Source organism: Hoplias malabaricus, chromosome 10 (genome assembly GCF_029633855.1).
Source record: "Hoplias malabaricus isolate fHopMal1 chromosome 10, fHopMal1.hap1, whole genome shotgun sequence".
NCBI classification, from domain to species: Eukaryota; Metazoa; Chordata; class Actinopteri; order Characiformes; family Erythrinidae; genus Hoplias; species Hoplias malabaricus.
The window spans coordinates 17,497,631-17,522,019 of NC_089809.1; the positions used below are offsets into that span (position 1 = coordinate 17,497,631).

Genomic DNA, 24,389 nt, shown 5'->3' on the forward strand with positions numbered 1-24,389 from the left:
ACACTGCACCCTGGTGGACGAAACCGAGCAATACAGAAAAGATCCTGCAATTTCTTATTCAATTAATCTGAAGTCCAGCACTGAAAGCCAAAAGCTTTTATTCAGCTTGGTGCATTAATGAAACTTCCATTCAGTACTAAGTGATATGAAAAATTCAATGCTTGATTTAACCAGGGCTCCTAAAAGCAATGGCATAGCTTTAAATGTTGTAGTTTTAATTCTGTTACATTAGTTTGATGGACTGGATAACAAAAGCCTGGCTAAATATTTTTAAAGTATGGAGTCATCTGTTACTATTTATATTAATCACTATTATCAGTGTAGCTAGACTGGTGGAGGCATTATGCATCTCTCACATCCAAAAAACAGAAGGCTAAATAATAAGAACGAAAATTATTATTATTATTATTTTTAGGACATAATAAAGTAAAATGGAAGCTGGATTAAAATGTTCTTAATAACAGAGCAATAGAAATGGGCCAAAATAACTATGGGCCATAATAAAAAAGAGGCGAAAATAATAATAATAAAAAATGAATGAAATTTGAAAGGGCACCTCAGCTGTGGATGTTGAGGGAGGATATAAAGCTGTTTCTTCATACCCCTACCCCCACCCACAATCCTGCTTGGATCAAACCAGTGAATTTCCAGTCCCAAGTCCCCTCCTTTAACCATTAGGTCATGTCCAATGTATTGCCATTCAAAGCAAATAATAATTTTTCCTTCTCCTGTAGATCTCCCAAATGGAGGATGCTAGCATTTGTTCTGAGTGTGACATGGTTTCCAGTTACTGACTGTAAAAGTCAACATAATTATCACCCAATAACGCCCAAAGGTGCAGAGTTTTTGCACTTCTCCTTAGGTCTCCGTCAGTTTGCTCACTTAATTTTAAATAGTGGGCAGAACAATGGCAGAGTTAGTGTCACTGTCAGACAGCCCCTGGGGTTGAGGGTTTGAGTTCCACTTCAGGTCACTGCCTGTGAGGAGTTTGGTGTGTTCTCCTTGTGTCTGTGTGGGGTTCCTATGAGTGCCAACCATAATCCAAAATCACAGAGGTAGGTGGATTGACCGTGCAAAATTTGTCCACTGGAACCCTGTCCAGGATGTGTTTCTGCCTTTCACCCTGGAAAAGCCATTATAGATAATGAATGGATGAATGAATACATTTTACATAGCATTTCTCTACACACTCAAAGCACTTTACATTTTTTGGAACATTAGGGAGTAACCTGAACCACTATCAATGTGCAGCATCTTCCTGGATGATATGATGACAAGCTAGGTAGAGGTTGTCAGATTCACTATAGTGCAGTACATTTAAAGGAAATTCTGGATAGGACAATGGTATATGAACTACATAAACATAAGTAAAATAATATAATAAAATGGGGGGTGTGGAGTTAAAGCAAGCTAACAAATGAATAAACAAATAAATAAATCCAGTGTCATTTTCAAACCTATTAAAAAAAATTTGAAAATTGAAAATGAACACATTTGCATTACTCTATCAACACCAGTAAATGTCTCTGTGTAAACTTCTAAGATACCAAGCAGATTACATTCAGCACACGCACACTCATATCACCCTCTCTCTCTCTCTCACACACACACACACACACACACACACACACACACACACTCGAGGGCAGCAGAGTGCAAAGAAGCACATTATAAAAATATTCAAATTTTTGCAGAATGCTATTCAAACAGTCATTAGAGTCTGACTAATCGAATTCAGCGTGGGCTGTATCGCTCACACACTCACTCACCCTCACAGACAGCAATAATACAGCTGACCCCCCCCCTCCCCCCCACCAACATACACACATAAAACACACACACACAAATGCAACGAATCACACACTGCATGACTCCAAAAAATAATGGAGCTTCAAATGGCAAGAGCGTCAGCCATGGAATCCTATTCAGAGAGGCGTAGACATTTTTATTTCTCGATTCATCTGTTGAGGAAGCAAATTGTCTCCAGTCCCACTCTCACAACAGCCCCCTACTATTATTTCTAATCCCCCACCACGAGCCGCTTTCATCAAGTAATGTGTCTGTAATGAAGAAACTATTATTCCCCATAGCTCAGCGCTGGAGTGATGATATCCGGCGCTGGCAGCGGCGATGCGATCAATACAGCGTGTCTGATGGATGGCATCGAGTGGCACTGAGAGTGGCAGCTTCCTGTCTGCTCCTGAGGAGAAGGAGAAACACAGCTCGGATTTCAGATTCTGTACTAAAACATCTGAACATCCTGAAGAAAATATCACCCGCGTGTATTATTCAGACTTCAGAATGATTTCAGTGAGAAGTGTTCAGACTAAGGTTAAAGAGGTATTTCGATGTACTCTGAAAGCTTAGTGTTCATTTTATCCAAGTAACCTTAATTTGAGTTATTCTTTAAGGAAATAATGATTTAAGTCATTACTGGCATAGCATTCAGTCTCAGACACTGTATGATCTCCACAGAATAGCCCTGGCAGAACAAGCAGCTCCACATGAGACTGAAGTTACTGTATCCAATGCCAAGTGTCAGAGGGGTATAAGCACTAGGTTGAACACCACCTCTGAGAGTTTGATTTTGGGAACACATTCTGATAGAATAATGCAGAAATCTGAAACAAGACTGGCAGTATTATGCACAGTATTTATGCAGCTTCTAAATGATTACAGCTTCTAAATGATTGTGATGTTTTACAGAGCTGTAATAGGGAGAATAGAGCCTCTGTGGCAGCTAAGCCAGGTCCTCTGCTGGTTTACTGCACTAAGCAACTTTTGAATCATGGGGTAGAGGATTCACGAGAAATGGGTAACACTAAACGTAGCACATAGCTCAAAGGTGGATGGTTGCCTAGTTACAAGAAGAATCTGGCTTGGTATTCCTGGTACAGACATTATATGGCAGAGAGAGCAAGGAGGAGAACAGAGTCAATACTTCACTGAATTTACACAGTAGAGTGAGCTAAAACAGACATGAGCAGACGAGTTGGAGCAGTAAGCATTTGTTGCCCTTTTTTAATGTGTTGCGGTGTACGTTTTGATGACGAAGGTGTTCAAATAATTTTTGAGAGTTACTGAGCAGTGAGTCAGGGTTTGCGCCTGCTAACCTTAGCTGAATTAGCTCACTTTTTAGCATTGGACATCGATTCTGGTGTGTGTTAGTAGAAGTCACAAGAGCTGGTCATGTTTGAGTGAGTGAGCGAGCGAGGGACAGAGAGAGGTGTGTGAGACTTGATTTCATGACAGTACTGTAAACGTGAATTACACTCAGCAGTAGGTAGGGGGCAACAAAAAAGGCCAATTCTTATATTGTATTCCTTTAAAGCGCAGGTGCTGATGCATTAAAGCAGGATGAATCTGAATCTTAAGAGAACATTAATAACTCAATAATTCAGTTTAAAAAGCACATTCCTTTCATCATTTGAGTAGAAGATTGAACGCTGTCCAAAGAAAAACATGATGAATTTTTTTTAGAATAAAATCTTTTACATTGACCTCCACTAAAAGTTAAGAAGAGTTTTTCCTTTTACTATGAAGTTTAATATTTTGGGGATACATTTTTTTGGATAGTGTATAATTTATTATTATATGAATAAATGCACCATGTACCTACATCATCTTAGTAGCAATTACAGTTATATACGTTGTAAAATATCAAATTGTATTGAATTTTATATTTTTAATAATTAACTTTCCAATTATTATAATAATTTAGTGTAGTTTTTTTTAAATCATGTACTTGTGACATCAGCATTATGCCTATGACACAATAATTATAGTAACAATTAGCATCATAGAATATTATAGCACAGAGTTACATTAGGGTTATTTCTTTCCTTGGCTTTTTTTTTTCTTTCCTTTTGCTGCTATACATTTGTGAGAGTCTGAATGTGCTCCATATGCCGTGTAATATATTAATCACACTTTGTCATCCCTGTGGATTAATTATGCATAATTATGGAGGTTAAGTCCCACACTAGAGTACATAGAAGCCACAAAGTATACCACGTGACTTGACTGTACACACTTTATTATTGTATGAAGTAAAAGCAGGGGTAGAGAGTATAAAACATGAAGTGGGAGAGTGAGTGTGTGGGAGAGAAAGGCACTCATAGGGAAGTTAGAGAAAGTAGATGAGAGAGAGGGAGAGGGAGAGACAGAGGGAGAGGGGCATATATAAAGAAAAGAAGGAAAAAGTGTGAGATGAGAAAGAGAGAGAGCGAGAACATACAGAAGTATAGTAAGGCAGATAAAGGAAGGGAGGTGAGGAAAGAGAACAGTGGTATAGCAAGGAAGACAGAGAAAATGATGTGAGGAATGAGAGTGAGAAAGGAGAGTCTCAGCTAAAAATACAGACAGAGATCCAGACAGAGAACAGAGATGCAATATACCTAGTTCCAGCTGAGTGAGCTTTGCTTGGGTTCGGGCGGTCCTAATGCGTTTCAGGGCTGTGTGAGTCATGGTCCTGCTGAGACCCTGTCTGTCTGAACTAATGGAGAGCTGCTCGGAGGTCAGCTCAAAGAATATGGTGGGCTTCTGCTGCGCTGGCTGAGAGCCAGCTTGATTAGCCCTCCACAGAGCTGCCCCGGGTCAACACGGCCTGAGTGGACTAATCGAGGAAAGCGTCATAAATACAGACGCCAGCTCTCTCAGGCTGAATGTCTCACCAGCACGATGAGGAGAGGGGCTGCTGAGAGCTGAGAGGGTCAGGGGGAAACAGATTTACTTTACAGAACACACTCCAGACTGTGGGCTTAATGCTAGAGAGAATACCTGCCTATAATGAGGAGCTTTCACTATCTCTGTGCTCTTAAAAAATGATGGAAGCTCCTAGAGAGGGAGAGAGGTTTCTTTAAATGAAACCAAAAATAGAGATTTCTCTGCCATTCCTATAAAATAAATATATATCCTCTTTTATATATATATATATTTTTATTTCTATTATCATTTAAAGTGAATGTGGCTTGGTGACAACCAGTAGTGTTTCTGCCACACAACTTTAGGGTCCTGGCGCTCTGGGTTCAATCCTTGCCTTGAGACATTGGCTTGAATTGGTGTATTCTTTCTGTGTATGTATGGGTTTCCTTTGGATGCTCTGCATTCCTCTCACAGTTCAAAACACACATTGTGAGTGTGAAATTGCCCAAATGTGTGAGTGTGTGATGCCTTGTTATGGACAGGCACCCTGTCTAACTTGTTCCCAATGATTGTAGGGTCCAGACCCACACTGACATTGATGAGAATGAAGAGGTTTGAGAAAATTAATGAATGAATGTTAAACATGGTTCTTTAAGGCTACTTTAATGTCTCCTTCCTTTGGTTTTGTTTCAGTATAAACAAACTCAAAATCTACATTCTGCTCTGAAGTTAACAAGCCATAAATATGCTGTGGAATCTGCCAAATGCTGTTAATGTTATGAGTGTTTGGGTCTTGTGTCTTGTTAACATTACCAGTAATAATCATAACATATGTCACAATGATTATGTTATGACCCCCAACTAGTGCATGCTGCAAACTCTGACATGTGACATAAGCATCTGTCAAGACACTGAGTATTAATAGCAACATGACTGTTATATAATTGAAGAAAATCTGCTATCGCTATCAGAACAACACCTTTAGGCAGCTTTACAGGAGAAGATTCACAGGCATGTACTCACATTTATGTAAATCAAATGTGAAATGTGAAAAAGACATTTCCAAATGATTTTGGATCATTTCTGTTTGTCTGTTCCTCATAATATACACAGAGGGGGCAACTTGTGACTAGGGAGCAGGCAAGAAGGCAGAATGTAAACGTGGCTTTTAAATAGACACCATGTCAAAAATGACAAAGACACAAATAAATACACATTAACTAAAAGACAAATAAAAGGCATGAAACAAGAAATAACTTGGACTAATTAGTAACTGACCAGGGCATGGCCAAGGGGAGCTAAGAGCAGAAAAATGAGTGACAGGAGCAAGTGGGAAGTTAAACTAGGGTGACCAGATCTGAGATGGTGAAAAAGAGGACGTCTCGGGCGAGGGTTCTGCCGTTGTATGCTTAGCTGAACCTATGTGTGCTTTTAGGTCCTTTACATCTTTATTTGCCACACAAAACATGGAGTAGGGGAGGGCGGGACTAGTTTGTGAACGAAACGCTTCTCGAAATTCTATGTAAGCTCCAGAAAAACAAAATCCCGGACATTTGTGAAATTCCTCCCGGACATTTTTTTAAGTCTAAAAAGAGGACATGTCCGGGTAAAAGAGGACGTCTGGTCACCCTAAGTTAAACAAAGACTAAAAACAGAGACAATGGCAAAACAGGGACGGTAAACAAAGCAAAACAAGGCCAGATGTGACACATGCCTGCCCTCCACGTGGCACAATGGGTTCAATTCCTCAATAGGGCAACCTACTGAGTCCTTGCACAAAAAAAAAAAAAAAAAAAATTGATAAGACTGTAATGCCTGGCCCACACTACAGGATAATCAGGATGATTCTGGCACTGATTTGCTTCTCCCCACAATCGCAAATGTTCTGTCGATTGTATGTGGCTCGTAAATAATTACCTTCTCAGATTATCCTGTAGTGTGGGGAGTCCATAATCCAATATTTACTCCTTCAGTCTTCTCCCAGTGCAGTCAGGGGCTGTGCAGATCGTGAATCGTAAATATGAAACGTTACACTCAGAATAATGTAGCGTGGGGTGGATGCTGACTCTCAGGTGTGAAACGAAAAGTAAATATCATACCTGAGAGCTGAGCTAGGTTTATGGTCTCATTGCCATCCACTGTTTGTTTACATCCCGCGTGTTCTCGCGATGCAGCAGTTCACGAGAAAATGTGTTTAATTCCGGGCGTATCGTGTAGGGTGAGGACGAACAACGATCAAGCACATAATAATGGGTAAAAATGCCAATATATCACTACATTTTCAACATAATTTATGATTTTTTAAATCCTGTAGTGTGGAACAGACATAAGTCGCTTCGAGTAAGAGCAAATGTTTATAGCAAAGTGGTATAGCACAGTGGTGTCAGTGTTACTCAGCAGGATTGAATGAAGGTGTGAAAACGTGAACCATGCAGACCAATCCCGAAACCTCAAAAACACTTCTACAATTTTTCTAAGACCTGGTCTGCATTTCCATCATCAGCCACATGGTGGCACTCAAAGACCACTTCACTATACACGACAGTGGCTACACTGCAATTTCACAATGCAATTAATATTTATTACATCGCCATTTAGGCTATAACAAGGGCCCATCATCCTATTGGGAGCCTAAATTTCAGCTGACAGCGGTTTTCAAACTGCAGGGAATGCGAGCGGCTTCATTTTCTCTGGAGGATATGAGGTGCATAAATACAGCAGGAGCCCATTAATAACGCTGTCAGCCAGGTGGCCAGCGAGACAAGGCAAAGCACAGACAGGCTTTGTGTGTGTAATAACACACTGACCTGCGCGGCTTTCACTCAAGTCTGGCCAGCGTACCACCTTTCAGCTAGGAGTGGGAATAACGGGAAAGGGCTTTGATGAAGGCCAGGTGTCTGCGCACACACACACACGTGCACGCAGAGCCAACATGGCAGGACACCAGCAGCAGAGCACACTGAGGCGAAACCTGAGTGTGGCACTTCAGTGTGAGAGAGTCCCCCTTGGGTGGGCAAAGCTCCATTCTCGACAAACCTTTACTCTGCTGGTGACCGTCGGGCTCCACTTTTCAAGTGGCTCTGGTTCTGCTCCTTTTCTTTACTGGGTTGAGCAGTGTATTTTGGTCTTGGCACCAGATGGAGGTGAGAGAAGTCGATGGCACAGTTGTACCAGCTTTAGGAAGAATCCCCAGGCCATCGGTGGCATGTGAGTGAGCAGTCGTGAAGAGAGGAGGCCAGATGAGCTGCTAATGCGCTGTGCCTCCTTTCATCTGCTCCCACTGACCTTTAGCAGGCTGAGGAGCCTCCAGGGGGGGAACACACACACACACACACACACACACACACTTCTTAGCTCTTAAAGTCCCCATCGAGGCACGCTGCAACCAGCAGGCAACCGTAAACAACAGAAACAGGCCTTCAGACATCACAAACAGTGATGACAGAAACATTTGAAATAATGAAAACAAAAACAGCATTAAGGTCAGCAGCAATGACAAAGTCTGCACTGTTCAGTAAGGACAAGGCAAGAGACATTTCAGGTGGACAATCCCAACATTTGACCTAAAAAGCTAGCTTATTGTAAAAAGAGTTATTTTAATGTAAAAAAAAAAGACTGTGAAAGTACATCATAAAAACTTGAGACGAAAAGCCATTTTTTCAGTAGAGAGGAAATAAAGTACCCTTCTATTAGTTTTCTAGTTTTGGCCTAAGTCCTTCAGCTTTTTGATATACCACAAGAGAATCAAGAAAACAGATAGAAACAATAGTTGCAATATAATTAGCAAGAACAGCAATAGAAAAGGGGAATATTTCACAACACTGGATTTCTCAGTTCGCCTGATAACTTGAGCCCAAGTCAAACCTGGGCCCTGTCTCACAAAGCAGGATTTCCATTATAAATGTGGGTAATTTTGACCATGATATATGGCCGTGACAACTTATGCTATAGGACCAGAGGGGCTAGGACCCACCAGGTGTCGCAGTGGAGCAGTGCAGGACGTAATCGATATCTAAATAAATATACTGTCTTCACAACTAACATTGTGCATTTGACATATGAAGACTCCTGTACTTCACCATACAAACACACTGTATATTCCTGTACCCATTGTGTAAAGCCTAGTGTATCAACCAGTCTAGCATGTACTGAGAGCCAGTTTAACCAAATGAGCAACATGATCAGCGCACATTCAATAACAAACGGGCATTATCATGCTGAGCCCATGGTGGGAGCAGCCAATAAGAAATGAAAGGTTTACACTGTTTACACAGTGATTTACATTGTCAGCTCTGATACGCACCTAATCGTATAAGGTTTCTTTAACATTTTCTGTTTCATTTCCTCCTTCAAGCCAAATCAGTCCTTCACAGAAGGTACTGAAACTACTTTAACAATGTTAAGGATTTCAGTGAGGTGCACTGTGTACTACATACTCAAAGTTACATTTATGATTACTGTTCTCATCATTTCCAATATGTCACTGTAGCATGAGGGGAGTCCTATAACTTTGTGCATAATTTTGTGTGTACAGTGCCTTGCGAAAGTATTCGGCCCCCTTGAACTTTTCAACCTTTTGCCACATTTCAGGCTTCAAACATAAAGATAATTTTTTTTTTGTGAAGAATCAACAACAAGTGGGACACAATCGTGAAGTGGAATGAAATTTATTGGATGTGTCATACTTTTTTAAAAAATAAAAACTGAAAAGTGGGGCGTGCAATATTATTCAGCCCCCTTGCGTTATTACTTTGTAGTGCCACCTTTTGCTGCAATTGCAGCTGCAAGTCGCTTGGGGTATGTCTCTATTAGTTTTGCACATTGAGAGACTGAAATTCTTGCCCATTCTTCTTTGCAAAACAGCCCAAGCTCAGTGAGGTTGGATGGAGAGTGTTTGTGAACAGCAGTCTTCATCTCTTTCCACAGATTCTCGTTTGGATTCAGGTCTGGACTTTGACTTGGCCGTTCCAACACCTGGATACATTTATTTGTGAACCATTCCGTTGTAGATTTGGCTTTAGGTTTTGGATCATTGTCTTGTTGGAAGATAAATCTCCGTCCCAGTCTCAGGTCTCTTGCAGACTCCAACAGGTTTTCTTCCAGAATGGTGCTGTATTTGGCCCCATCCATCTTCCCATCAATTTTGACCATCTTCCCTGTCCCTGCTGACGAAAAGCAGGCCCAAACCATGATGCTGCCACCACCATGTTTGACAGTGGGGATGGTGTGTTAAGGGTGATGAGCTGTGTTGCTTTTATGCCAAACATATCATTTTGCATTGTGGCCAAACAGTTCGATTTTGGTTACATCTGACCACAGCACCTTCTTCCACATGTTTGGTGTGTCTCCCAGGTGGCTTGTGGCAAACTTTAAATGAGACTTTTTATGGATATCTTTGAGAAATGGCTTTCTTCTTACCACTCTTCCATAAAGGCCAGATGTGCGCAGTGTACGACTGATTGTTGTCCTATGGACAGACTCTCCCACCTCAGCTGTAGATCTCTGCAGTTCATCCAGAGTGATCATGAGCCTCTTGGCTGCATCTCTGATCAGTCTTCTCCTTGTTCAAAATGTTTAGAGGGACGGCCGGGTATTGATAGATTTGCAGTGATCTGATACTCCTTCCATTTCAATATGATTGTTTGCACAGTGCTCCTTGGGATGTTTAAAGCTTGAGAAATCTTTTTGTATCCAAATCCAGCTTCAAACTTCTCCACAACAGTGTCTCGGACCTGCCTGGTGGGTTCCTTGGTCTTCATGATGCTCTCTGCGCTTTGAACAGAACCCTGAGACTATCACAGAGCAGGTGCATTTGTACGGAGACTTGATTACACACAGGTAGATTCAATTTATCATAATCAGTCATTTGGGACAACATTGGATCATTCAGAGATCCTCACTGATCTTCTGGAGTGAGTTTGCTGCAATGAAAGTAAAGGGGCTGAATAATATTGCACGCACCACTTTTCAGTTTTTTATTTGTTAAAAAAGTTTGACACATCCAATAAATTTCATTCCACTTCACGATTGTGTCCCACTTGTTGTTGATTCTTCACAAAAATGTTAATTTTATATTTTTATGTTTGAAGCCTGAAATGTGGCAAAAGGTTGAAAAGTTCAAGGGGGCCGAATACTTTCGCAAGGCACTGTAGCCACCAGGCATTTAATGCTAGATATGCCCCTGTCTAGGACCAACCAGGGTCCAGTAACTGTCCAATCAAGTACAGCCTTCTTAAAGAGGTGCGTGCATCAGACACTGATCAACAGGAGGAGAGTTGAGGGATGTTTTAAATGGACAGTCCTCACTTTTGAGTTTTAATTTATTCAACTCACTGAAAAATATTGCTTTACAGACTACGCCTCAGTAAAATGGAGTAAAAACAACAAACAGAAAAGAACATCACAAACAACAACAATAACAAAGAGAGTCAAGCAAAACAAACAAATACAAAGCACTAAAGTGAGTTAATGAGTTCACGGTGTTGCAACTTCAGAGCAGCTGTTGAACTGTGTGGAACATGGCTATGGCTGTTAATAAGCTGTTTGACTCAATTTGTGCATGTTTTTGTGTCGGGTGTCCCCTAGGGTGCAGTATATATTTTTTTAATTATTTCTTTTTCTGCTTTTTATTTTGTCAACCAAATGTGTTCTGCCCAGTTTCCTAATTTGTGGGGGAGGCATCCTTGCCCCTAAAAGGAGTGTGTAGGAAGCAGCAGCGCCTGTGTCTCTCATTTATTTATTTATTTATTTATTGTCCCTATCGTGCTGCAAATCAGAGTGGCACCCCGAGACCTCGGAGGGTCAGAGTAATTATAGCTGCAGCACTGATTCAAATCGCGTTCAGTCGTGTAACATTGCACAGTGCTACAGTCCTGTGGCAGAGAGTTTAACAGGCAGCAGGGCAAGACCGGGTGATGATTAAGGCATGAATAAAGAGGTGAGTCGATCAATTCTGCAGTGGAGCTAAAGGTCAGACTTTCCATGGAGGAGGGCTGCAACAACTCCATAAAGTTCTCTGTGTAGATGTGTGCGTCTGTGTGTGCAATTTAGGCCATAAAGAGCAGCCTTGCTGAAAGGTCACTGAGGGTTTCTCTCCTACTGCTGTTATATGCGTTATCCCCCCTCACTGCTTCCATGACGTCTCCATTAAACCTCAGTGTAAACACAGCAGCTTCTGATCCTTAACAAATGCGCTGCACTTACAAGACACTAGGCTTTACATCAAATGCTAATCCAGTGATCTCCGGTCCTGCTCTTGGGGTAGTCTGTTTTCCGTGCTCTAAATCACCCACTTTGTGCTGATCAAAATATTATCAGTACTGCTATATTGGTTGTGACAAGTAATCAATAAATGTGTAATCTTATTTGCTGAGATAAGTCTCTGAAGTGCAAGTCTGAGTCAAGACTTGGGTCTGCAGTGAGAGTCTGAGGCATGTCTCACAGCAAATCATGGCTTGGTCTCGAGTCTCAAAGAGGCGATTCAGAATTTAGTCTTGAGTCTCTGAGAAGTGATTCAGAATCTATTCCTGAGTCTATGGGGAGTGATTCAGAATCTATTTCTAAAACTCAAAGGTGTGATCTAGAATCTGGTTGTGAGTCTCAGAGAAGTGATTTGTTATCTAATATCAAGTATAAGTGGTAATTCAGAATCTAGTCTCATGTCTCTGAGGTGAACTAAAACACTGTGTGTAGTAAATGTAATGCAACTAATGCACATTGATGTATGTTCATGTGGAAGTAATTTACTACGTTCCCAGTGTAAATTTGACAGCAACAATAAGAAGTGTGAAAGTACTGTAGGACTGGGCCTAAAGCAATTGTGATCTTCCAACACAAAACACACTCTAATAAGGAAACTCTCTTCACTCCCTTTTATCTTCTCTTCACTTTTTTGCTCTAAAACTATCAAATATTTGACATTGACACCAGGACTAAGCACATACCAAAGCACAACCCTTAGTAACCCCAAGTAGACCACTGGAACCACTAACTGAAGACTGTTTGCATGGTAAAGCAGTCGCTATGTTCCAGGCCCTGAACAGAATTCTAATGAACACTTTCTAAAGCAGATTGCCTTGTTTTGGCTGCGTGCTGCGTGTGTGTAGTCCTCACAGTGTGCAGCCGCTCTGTGCACTGTTTACTGGCTGCTGGGAGTAAACGTAGCTACATACAGAGACTTGTTTGACTCATTGATGCAGAAGGTGAAGATGCAGAAAGGCAGTGATAAAGAAGAGCAAATACCTGCAGAAAGCAGGAAGATGAAAAGAATGTGGAGATGATGCAGGTGGAGTTAAAACAAGTGTGTGTGTTTGTGCATATATATATATATATAGACAAAGGTGAATCAAATTGAGCTGGATGAAAAGCAGGTGGAGGTAGAGAGGTAATGCGGATATAAGCCCAGGAGACACAAAGCAAATATAGAACTGATGGACTGATGGGAAGGAAGGGTTAAAACACACTTAAAGCAGGTCAATTAAAGGCAGGTGGAGATAATACAATGTCTATAAGGAAAGGGCAGTGCAAAAAAGAGATGCAGGTAAAATTGAAGCATTTAAAAGTAAAGAAAGCAGAGGTAAAACAGATAAAGTTAGAGCAGGTGGAGGTAGCAGATAAAGGTAGAGCAGATGGAAATAAACCAGATAAAGGTAGAGCATGAGGAGGTAAATCAGATAAAGACAGAGCAGATGGAATTAAACTAGGTGGAGGTAGAGAAGGTGGAGGGAGGGCAGTTGGGAACAGAGAAGGTGAGCGGGAGCAGATGGAAGAGATGGTCAGAGGGTGAGGTGGAGCAGACGGTAAAGCAGGAGGAGGCAGAAACAGAAGGCCTGTGTGAGTGGAGGAAGAGAAAAATCAATAAATTAATGGCTTTACACTCAGAAAATCTGTAATAGTGTGAGGAGTTGTTACATTTTGCTCTCACTGCAATGGGGGACACAAGGGTACACCTTCAGTACATTTAGAAGGAAGGGAACATAATTGGACCATATCCTTTTTCTTAATTCTTCCTCTTTTTTTCCCTTTTAAGTTGCATTGGTTCAAAAATTTTTCACTTCAAGGACTTTTATTGTGTTTTTCTACCTAACAAAAGTTCAATTTTATACATCTTTTCTTCTGGATATGTGAAGGTAATGTACATTTACAGAACACAGCTGGACTCTAAAAACACTGGTGTATCTTTAAAGGTACATTTACACTGAGCATCTCACCATTCAGATGAAGTATGCCTGTGACATTCATTAAAAAATAAACCAGGGCTGGTATCCATCAGTAATGGGGCTCTCTAACTCTGAGTGGTGTGTGTACATGTGTGTAAGCGTGTATGCTTAAATAATGAAGAGCTTGGATGGCATGGTTGTGGTCTTGTGGTCAGAGCAGTCAACTATAAATTAGGTCAGGGTTCAGTCATCTCTGTCATGGGGACATATATTATGAAAAACAAATCTGTACATTAATTTCTGGATATGGAGCACATACAAACACAGAACCAATTAAGTGGTTTGGTCAGCCTAAGTCTGAACATATGGGATAAACATAAAAAAAGACATTTTGCTGCACCTTACATAGAGTACAGAGACTTTAGGACTGTCCTTGTTCTTAATGACTTGCCTTAAATGTGCTCTTCACTCCCGTGCTCTCGTGCGGAAACGAGGCTCATTTTATTTTAAAGGAACAGATGCTGAAACATGTCATTCTGAGCTGAGCTGTTTAGACAGAAATGTGCTGGGTTTTTTAACCTTGTGGTGTTTTAACGAAAGCATGCCACACATGCACCATTAAGACCCCAGGGAACCATGTAAACCAGTGGAAAAAGGATGTAATATGTCCCCTTTTAAGCAAGAGATTTGAGCATGTATTTTTTGTAGCACCGGCAAATGACTAAATGTAAACAAAGTCCTGCAATGGCATAGAATGACCCTCAGTCAAGGCATTCAGAAACAAAACACCAGTGGAACCTTGCCTCCTTTCTTATATCTGCATTTGTATAATACTAAACTGATAGCACTGACTTCTGTTGGGTCCCCTTTCTTCTTTTACAAGAGATATCATTCCAGTAATTCCCATTTTCTTACGATAGTGAGCCCTGTAGTCCGCAGATAACTGGGCTGCATTGTCGCTGCCACAAATGCCTTTCTTTATCAGGACACAGAGCTTCTGGGGCTGCTGGGATTGAAACCATCACCTTTCTCCAGATTCTCTTTATTCCACACCAGCGTTTACACACACATACACACACACACGCATACACACACATCTAATATTTACTCAAGGCTTCTCTGGCTCTGGCATGTCTGGGCACACTTCAAACGGAGAAAATACACAGGACAAAACAAACGCAGCACTCCCGCTGCCTCATTTTAATTGAAATGAAAAAAGCAGGGCCTCATTAACATGTTCTGCCGGGGCTAACACACCTCCACTGTGTTTGCAAAACATACAGAAACATGTCTGTTTTCAATACCCATATACGGCACATTTCTTTTCTGTTTGTGCTGTTGCAATAGCAACAAAATCTTATGATCAACAATACAGGACCATTCTATACACACATTGTTATTTTATTATTTTTTTAATTTGTACAGTAAAGTGAATGCAAGACTGCACATATATAATACGTGTTTCTCCTTTTCTTTCCTGACTTTAAGGAAGTTATTAAACAAGTTATTTTAACATAATAACTTTAACAAGTTATTAAGTAAATAACTTGTATTTAATGGAAATGCATAAATGTAGGGCCTTTGCTTTTCACAAGTCTCTATATTTACATCATATGTGTATCTTAACTTCAGTAATCATAGAATAAAAGTTGCCCTTTCGTTTAAGAAGACGTACTGAAAGTCATGGCCACTGTGTCTGTTCTTACACTGTAGGTAAGGCCTCTTTTCCTTTGGCTTTTTTACATAATCCAGACATGTGTCTGTGTGTGTAAGAGACAGAAAGGAGCCATTTTAAATCACCTTGTCTTTGCAAGGGGCTGGAATCTGTCAATACAAAGCCCAGAACCATCCCTATGCTCACGGTTAGATGCTCATTCATTCATTGTGTAAGCATGGGTGATTCTGTGGTCACTGTCGTCCAACAGAGGCCCGGGAGTAAACAGCAGATGGGCCGTTTGTGCCAAGCTCCTCTCCCCAGCACCCCTCGTACCAAAGCCACCGCCTGGGCAAAGTGAGATGGATTATCCGCATGCTCTCAGGCAGGACAACCACACTAATTCTGCGATTAGATATTCAGGTTCATTCACAGTGAAATGCTAAGCGGTAAGTCAGCCTCCCAGCCACGAATAGGCTTTAACATTTGCATTCATCTGCCTTAACAGAAAAAAAGAGAAAACGCCATTGCGTGTAGTGTACTCTCCAGCACTTTAATACTGTGCGATCTGTATAGAAATGTGGCTAGGGTTGTGTTTGTAGACAGGCTGAATTTTACACTGTCCTATGTGTGTGTTTGTCTTTATTAGAGTTATGAATATTTGTATAACGAATGAGGCACCGCTGGAAAAATGAGGGAGGCATGATAAAATGTGTGTGTGTATACTTTACGAAATTCACCTACTTTGCACATGAAAGTTGAAAGCCTAGATATGCAACAGTTTTCAGACACCTCTTAGTAAGCTCAACTATTTTAACATGTTATCAACCAGTGTTCATTTTGGAAACTGATTTTGATATAATTTTAGTCTTGATGAGAATACATTAGTTTTAGACTCATTTTAGTCAGAAAATTATTGTTAGTTTCCAAATAATTAAAAAATATATAAGCCTAATTTTAGTAATGCATATTTAAGGTTTTTTAAAGAGGCATTATTTATTACTATCTTTATTATGCCACATTTAAAAACACTTAAACATTCCAAATTATGCAAGATATTTGCCAACATTTTTCATCAAATACATTTAGCATTTATTTAACATATAATATTTAAAATCCAGAGTGTGCTACAGAAGGCCTTTAGAAACTGAGACTCCAAGACTTTCAAATCTATGCATCATTGGCAAACACTTCCACCAATTGTGCACTTAATACCAATTGTAACTAGTGTTTGAATGTGTAGTATGTAATGTAGTTACACATGTCAATGTTTGTATACTCCAGTGCATCCTTGGGGCAGTACGGCGGTGCAGCAGGTAGTGTCACAGTCACACAGTTCAAGGGACCTGGAGGATGTGGGTTTAAGTTCCGCTCTGGGTGACTGTCTTTGAGGAGTTTGGTGTGTTCTCCCCGTGTCCACATGGGTTTCCATCCATGATCCAAAAACACATGTTGGTAGGTGGATTGGTGACTCAAAAGTATCCATAGGTGTGAGTGAATTTGTGAGTGTGTGTCGCCCTGTGAAGGACTGGTGACCCCTCCAGGGTGTGTTCCCACCTTGCGCCCAGTGATTCCGGGTAGGCTCTGGCCCCACCGCGACCCTTAATTGGATAAGTGGCTTAAGACAATGAATAAAAGTGCATACTTAGAAGGAGGTGATTTTTGAGAATGGCAGTGATGTATCTGACATACAATGCATTAGTTTAGTGTAGAAACTGTTATTTTATGACATAAACTGTGCACTATGAAGTGTGGTGGGAGATATTTGAAGGAAAAAATGGCACCCAGCAGCATGGTGTGACATGTTGTCATAGCAACTGTTCATCACGTTCTGTTAGAAAGAAAAGGTTTAGTATGTTAATATTTTGGCTGTGTCAGAAACAGAGTTCAGCAACCTCAATGTCCTGTGTCATGCTTTCTCAAGTCAGTGCCCTAGAAGGCAGCGTTTTGAAATGAAGGGATATGTAACTGAGACACATTAGAGACAGGTTTTTAGGGCAGCAGTATTTCAACACATTTCCAATACACTAACGCTCCCTCCCCAGAATAATTACAACTTTGAACATATTGGCAAAAAGCAGGCAGCATTTTATTCAAGCGTTCAATGCAGACACAAAACTGTGCCTTCCTCCCTCAGAATACTGCCTCAGTAAACACTGTTTCAGTCGTTTCAGACACATAATGTACTAGCCATAGTGTATTAGCCTATCGAACTTACACTTTTAAGGTTAGTGCCCTCTACATTATTAGTGTGCACAATTGTGAAGAGAGACACTACACCTGGAAAGCTTTGAAACTCTCTAAAAATAACTAAATATTTTTTGAGTAATATTTGCCCCATGTTGCAGCAGTCCCCTCTCATTGTCCTGACAACAGCAAACAGATGGAGTATTTTCCTGTTTATTTTTCCTTGCAATTTCCTGTTTTCATAAGAGGAATACCAGGTCATTTTATAAGTTTTTTTTTCATATGTTAATTTAGTAGTTATTTGTTAGTGAAAAATGCAAAACACTTTTTCATTGGTCTTGTCTTCAAATGTTTCTTTATATGTAGTTCTCGTTTAGTATTTGATGTGAAAAATTGGTTGTCAACAAATTTGTTTCTCTTTTTACTTTTCATTAGTGAAATAAACACTGCTGTCAACAAAACTGCTCCCTTTTATAATTTACAAAGGTAAGCTTTGCCAACAAAACAAAATGCTCTTGAGCACATCAGCCTAAGGTCACTATTGTCAGGGTCAAATGAGAAGGGTAGAGTGTGGTGAGAGGGGTATAAAGGCACTTTTCAGTACCTTTAGGATGAGTTGACATCTGTGATCCAGAACTAATCATCCAACATCAGTACCTGACCTCACTAATTTCATATGCCTGAATACCATCAATTTCACAACAGCATTCCAACATTTAGTGTAAAGCCTCCCCATAGAGTATAGTCTGTTAGTGCAGTGAAGAGGGGCCAGCCCTCAATTAATGCCTTTTGACTGAAATAATGTTCACTGAAAAATTAGGCCCTCTGTTTGTATACCCCAATAACACAGGACCCTTGGCACATGACCATGTGATTGACCTTAAGACCTACTAGGTTTATAGATATAATTTAGTAACCACTATGAAACTATGATGTTAGTTGTGCAGTTAGGTTATAGAGGCAGTGAATTGCACCCCCATTTAAAGTCCTTCAGGATTTAAAGGGCAGGGCCATGCACAGACATTTTAGGAGGCAGGGACTCAAGGGAAAGAAAGGGCATCATGAACGTGAATAAAATTTAATTGAATTTACAGCATATGGCAGAATGACAGACATTCTTATCCACAGAGACAGTCTAATTATTTTTCAGAGGAAAGCAAACACAGACTTAAGAGTTTTCCCAAGGCAAGCCTGAACTGTTCCCATTTCTGCCTGAGTGGGGAATTGGTTCTCAATCTCATGAATACAAGTTGATGGTGTTTGCCACTATGCTACATGACTACTGGGGCGAGGGAGTAACAATTCTGTTAGGAAAAGTCACAGGCTAAAAGAAGCCAGTTAAAGGGCTTAAGGGGTCCAAATATGTGTAGACACACCTTAAAATGAATAAATTCATATATTTTAGGTTGCTGACACTTGATAGCCATGTTACATTTTGCACACAGTGTGCATTTTATATCTACAGAAAAGCATAAAATGAAAGGGGATGCTCTAGAGCAGTCGCACATGAGCCTAAGGTCATGCTGCATACCAAGAATCTACCAGAAGAGTATAAAGACCTCAAGCATTGAGGTGTTGGACCACTGAAACTGCATTCACTGTAACAACAGAATATTAGAAGCTGTAACTTCAGCAAAGGGGGTACATTTTCTATTAATATCCCAATAATTATTGCATACTTTGGCCTACCAAAGTATGCAGAGCACTGACTGGACTATAGGCTGTAATTGTGGAACTACTTAGTCCTATTTTATGGCAAGTGGATCTGAGTAAATTGATAATGAGCTCATTAAATATTATGGCTGACTGACTGGCATATAGTGATTTAGGACGTTGTAATATTTAATATAGCTTTTTATTTTCTTTTTCTAGAATATCAACATGTTCTAATTTAATGAAGCATTTATGCTGTAGAAGTTTTCTGCTCAGACTTGTGAAAGACTTATCCCTGGTGCTTTTATTCTGCATCACCCCTCACTTTTGATCTCACTATCTGTGAGAGTTTCAGACTCTCTATCGTTGCAATCAGTAAAGTGATGCCATAATATGGACCAAGCTTCATGGTATATGGTTAAGAAACAACACTAGAGGCAAATGGGTGGGTACAAACCGTGCTATCATTATCAAGGGCTTGGCAGTAAGCCTCTCATTTGGCCATGTGCTGTGCATTATAATCATTTGAAAGCATTATGCCGGAAAACTCAGGTCTACATATTAAGGTCTGCATACAGCTTGGGACAGATTGTGCCTTGATTGCAAGGAGCTTCCCCTGCGGGGTGCTGGCCTGTGTGTTTAACTGAAGCTCTTCCCAGTGAAGGCGCTCCTCCAGCGCCAGGCTGTGGGGCGCAGCGGCAGCCCAAGGGGGACAGGGTGATGAGGACACTGTTTATTCAGCAGCCACCTCAGTGATCACAGGCTGATTAATGAGCACACAGACTCTGGCGTTTGGGATGCATTCTAATCATTCACAAGGACAATGAGTGGCACAGTCAGACACAGGAAAAATAAACACCAGCAGGACCCAGTGGGCCAAAAGTGGTTAACTCTATATGTGGAATGAGCCTCACTTGAAGATGGATTTTCCCACTGCAAAACCTGAACAGGATAAAGCAGTCACAGAAAGTAAATGAATGAATAAATGTGTGTACACAAGCGTGAAGGCTTGATTTAAAAAAAAAAAAAAACATGAGGTGAAAAAGAAACTATTTTCAGGTTGTTAATTAGGTAACCCTTAACAAAACAAGTCAATATTCCTGAAATAACCAACTGTGTTTGCTTAACTGTCTCCAACATCAGTACCTGACCTCACTAAGACTCTCATGGCTGAACGCAAACCAATCCTCGCAGTTATGTTCAAACATCTACTCAAACCATTCCCAGAGGAGCAGAATCTCTTACTGCAGGAATGCTGAGAAGGACACTGTATATATTAGAAACACTCCTGTTTCCAGAAAAAAGAATAAACAAAGATAAGCACATGTCCACAAAACTATTAAGTGGCTTTATGCTAAATCCTGTTTCTCTGCATTGCTGAGAATGTTCCCCCACCTATATCACACCTGCTCTGTGGTGGTGCTGTGTCAGTCCTGACCATTGAAGAACAGGGTGAAATGGGGATAAGAATGTATGTAGAGAACCAGGTTGACTATAATCTGTAATTGTAGAACTATAACGTGCTATTGTATGGTCAGTGGAACTGATAAAATGGACAGTGAGTGTAGATACAAGGTATCTGTTCCTAATCCAGTGATCGTTCAGTGTAGTGTATATTAAGAGCAGTCCATCGTTAATTCATATCCAGCCAAGAGTGGCTTTGTGGTCAGACACACTCCAGCTGACTGTTGATGAAGGGCTATAGTCTTTAATTGAACCAGTTCTCTAATCATTCACAAGGACACAATGAGTGGCACAGACAGACACCCAGCCCCAGGAGAAATAACTGTATGTGGAATGAGCCTGGTTTGCAGTTGTATCTTCATGTGGAATTGATGAAAACACATGGGTACATGCTTCATATGAAACCTGAGTCAAAACAGAAAGTTATTTACAGGTTGTAAATGAGGTAATCATTACTTCAACAGCAAGAAATCGACACTACTGAAATGGCTGTGGTGCAGAGTCGTAGGGGTATTGCCGAGTGAAATTTGTGCTAAATATAAAGATAAGGGATGTGTAAAGAGCAAAGGGATATGGTTCATCTGCCTCAGGGTCTAAAAGGAATGTACAACCAATGGTGACATTAGATGAAGTTTTCCATCAAAGTCAGAGCTAAATATACCTCCTTTAAAATTTCTCCTCTGCCTCAATGGTGCACATTCAGTTAAAGAATGCAGTTTAATTTCCAGACAATATGGCCATTAAAGGATACCATTTTTAGGAGACGTTACTTTGGACATTAGATATAATAACATACAATTTGGGTATGGCAAAATTAACTCAAATTAAAAAGTAGTAAAAAGCAGTAAATTCACCCAACATCTAAAACTGAACTTTGGAGGTTTGGAAAGATTATCACACAGATACTCTGGAAAATATGATATCCTCTAAAAAGAACAGAGGATGTAATAAAACATTAAAGGAACATTAGGTACTATTTTTACCTTGAAATTTAATGACATTCCAATGATGCACCGACACGTAAGAGGGAGAACAGAGCCTCTGACTTTGCTAATCTGGGCTCAGCACTGCAGAAACCTGCACTATGTAAAGTTTTGAAGAGAGAATGAATTTCCCTGCCTGCTGTACCTACTCCTTTCCAAGACCATAAGGAAATCTTTTCATGTTGACACTAAAGCTAACCTTCAAGACTAACAACAACAACAACAAAAAAAAACATTTAATAAAATTCAGATGTTTCCTCACCATTTGCTAGTGCTCTAATCTGTTTGTGTGCTTGAAACCTGTCTAATGTGTTCACGGAGTCCCAGTGTCTACAAATGAGTAAAAAAAGTACAAACTATCTAGGTCCAGTATGCTAGGCTTCCTCTTTATCTCATGAGTATATTGCTCTTTTCCTGCTCCACAGGTGGATTAAATTGACTTATTTTTGCTGTTTTGGATCCCTTAAGGTGGAAATGCCCCCAAACTCGGTAGACAGCTAACCACATTACCGAAACCTCTACAAAATTAAAGAACTTGAGTTACAAATGAGTTTCTGTGGTAATTCAAACAGTGAATAAAAACTTACAGACACGAACAAACAACAGATATTTTTTTCCCCTCTAAAAACACACAGTTCAATTAAAGACGCAGAGCTTCTGAATGTAAACAACTAGAGAGAATTGTTTCCTCATCATAAAGGCTCCCTTTAAGTGTTGTGTGTTCATGATGAGTTTAAGACAATAGTTTCATATTCAAACAAAGTGTCTTTCTTACAATGTGTTCTTGTGTGTTCTGACCTTCTTGTGTTCTTGCTTGCTTGTTCTCATCTTCTTCCTAAGGTCAAGTTATATTCCAGAATTCAGAAACACAAGATGGTGTTTTTGATCTGTTCCAAATACAACCTGAAAGTCCTATCATTCACTGCTCCATCATGCGTTCTGACAAGGTGAAACAAGTCCAATTTTTTGCACTATTGCAAGTGCTATTGAAAAACAGCCACTGAGGGTTTTAAGATGAGTTTTAAAATAAATGTTCATCAATAACAGTACTAGCAGGCTTATGCTATGTGGGCTAATCAGGAGCTTTTATTCTGTATACTATAATTTAAACATATAGCCATAATAATATTTCTTTGACTTATAAGTACTACTATGTAACAGAAATTTTCTAAGCATGTTCTAAAACTTAGCCGACTCAAAAGTGTCCATAGGTGTGAGTGTGTGAGTGAATGTGTGTGTCGCCCTGTGAAGGACTCGCGTCCCCTCCAGGGTGTGTTCCTGCATTGTGCCCAGTGATTCCAGGTAGGCTCCGGACCCACCATGACCCTGAACTGGACAAGCAGCTAAAGACAATGAATGAATGAATGAACTTGGAGCTTTTATAAACAAGTAAATTACAAGAAGTTAGTATCTTGGCCTTGCAGTCGGGACCTGTTTATTCTGCTTTTCATACATTGTTTGTCTTCAAAATATATTAAACATACACAAACACACACCACCGGTCAAAAAACATGAAACTGAGTGACAAGAGCTGAGAATGAGGGGCACTAAAATCTTAACCTACAAGATAAATTTAACATTCCTACTCATATGGCTCACATTTCAATAAGGGTATGCCATACAATACAATGAGGACTTCAAATGCTGAATATGCCACTTAAATGTGTCATTTTTTTAAGTGAGGATTTTGTGCTCCTAGAAAGGATCACAGCAGTAATTCTGATGCACATTGACAGCGCTGGTGTGAAGTACTCCACACTGCTCACAGTGGTATATAGAAGAGACTGGAACAGGTGGATATCCTGCTATTTTCCACTGAGGGAGCAGATTAATGACCTGACCTTTTGTTTCAGTGGAACACATTGAGAGTGGAGGAAATGGAGGGGAAACAGAGTGGGAAGTAGCAAGCAGTGAGAGAAAGAAAAAAAATATATCAGGAAAGAGAATGGTGCGGAACTGAAGAGGGATTGGAAAGACGTGGGTAAAGTTACATCAGACATTGAGAAATGGGGTGGGGTGGATATAGAGGAGTGCAGGCAGTGATTGATCTCTTCACTGGCTCCTATGGTCTTGTTTCAGTGTAGCTGTTCTTGTGGTTGAAACGGTTTTCACTATGTGATTACAGCATGCATGCATCACATTGCTTTGAAATGATGACTGATTGCAGTGTTGCAGCCACAGTAATCCACTTAGCATGGATTTTTAATCTAAATCACTGGGTTATTTATGTACCTAATTTTACTCTCCGTCATTCGGAGAAAGCAGTAGGTGATCAATCTTTGCTTTTTCTGTGGACCAGACGCTGCTAATGCACCTTGTCTGTTGTGGCCAGATAGGCTAGCTACATATATCGCTCATGGATATCCATAAGAGTTCAGCCAGTGAATAGCAACAGCTCCATAGGAAACATAAATCGGAATATTCTAGCTGATAATTCATGCATGTTCTGTAGAGAAATCCCCTGGCGCACAGTGCAGCACACAGCTTCGTTATCTCATTGGGTTAGTGTAGCTTCATTGACTCCAGTGACCTGTTAGCAATACGGATCATCCATTCTAATTACTCAGGGGCTGCAGAAATGGAGAGGAACGTGGGCTGGGTATGTATAACCTTAGTGCAGTTGATCCTCTGCAGAGGCTGTGTATC

General features: G+C 40.4%; 1 protein-coding gene and 1 long non-coding RNA gene across 2 annotated transcripts in view; both read right to left on the reverse strand.

The window, feature by feature from the left end:
- Positions 1 to 24,389, reverse strand: part of LOC136708362 (RNA-binding Raly-like protein) — a 105,710-nt gene that overhangs the window by 52,434 nt on the left and 28,887 nt on the right. The window lies entirely within an intron of this gene.
- LOC136708363 (uncharacterized) lies at positions 1,757 to 7,053 on the reverse strand. Its single transcript, XR_010804343.1, has 3 exons — positions 6,744 to 7,053; positions 6,562 to 6,640; positions 1,757 to 2,200 (listed from the first exon to the last, which is right to left on the reverse strand). It is a non-coding gene; the product is annotated as an uncharacterized lncRNA (long non-coding RNA).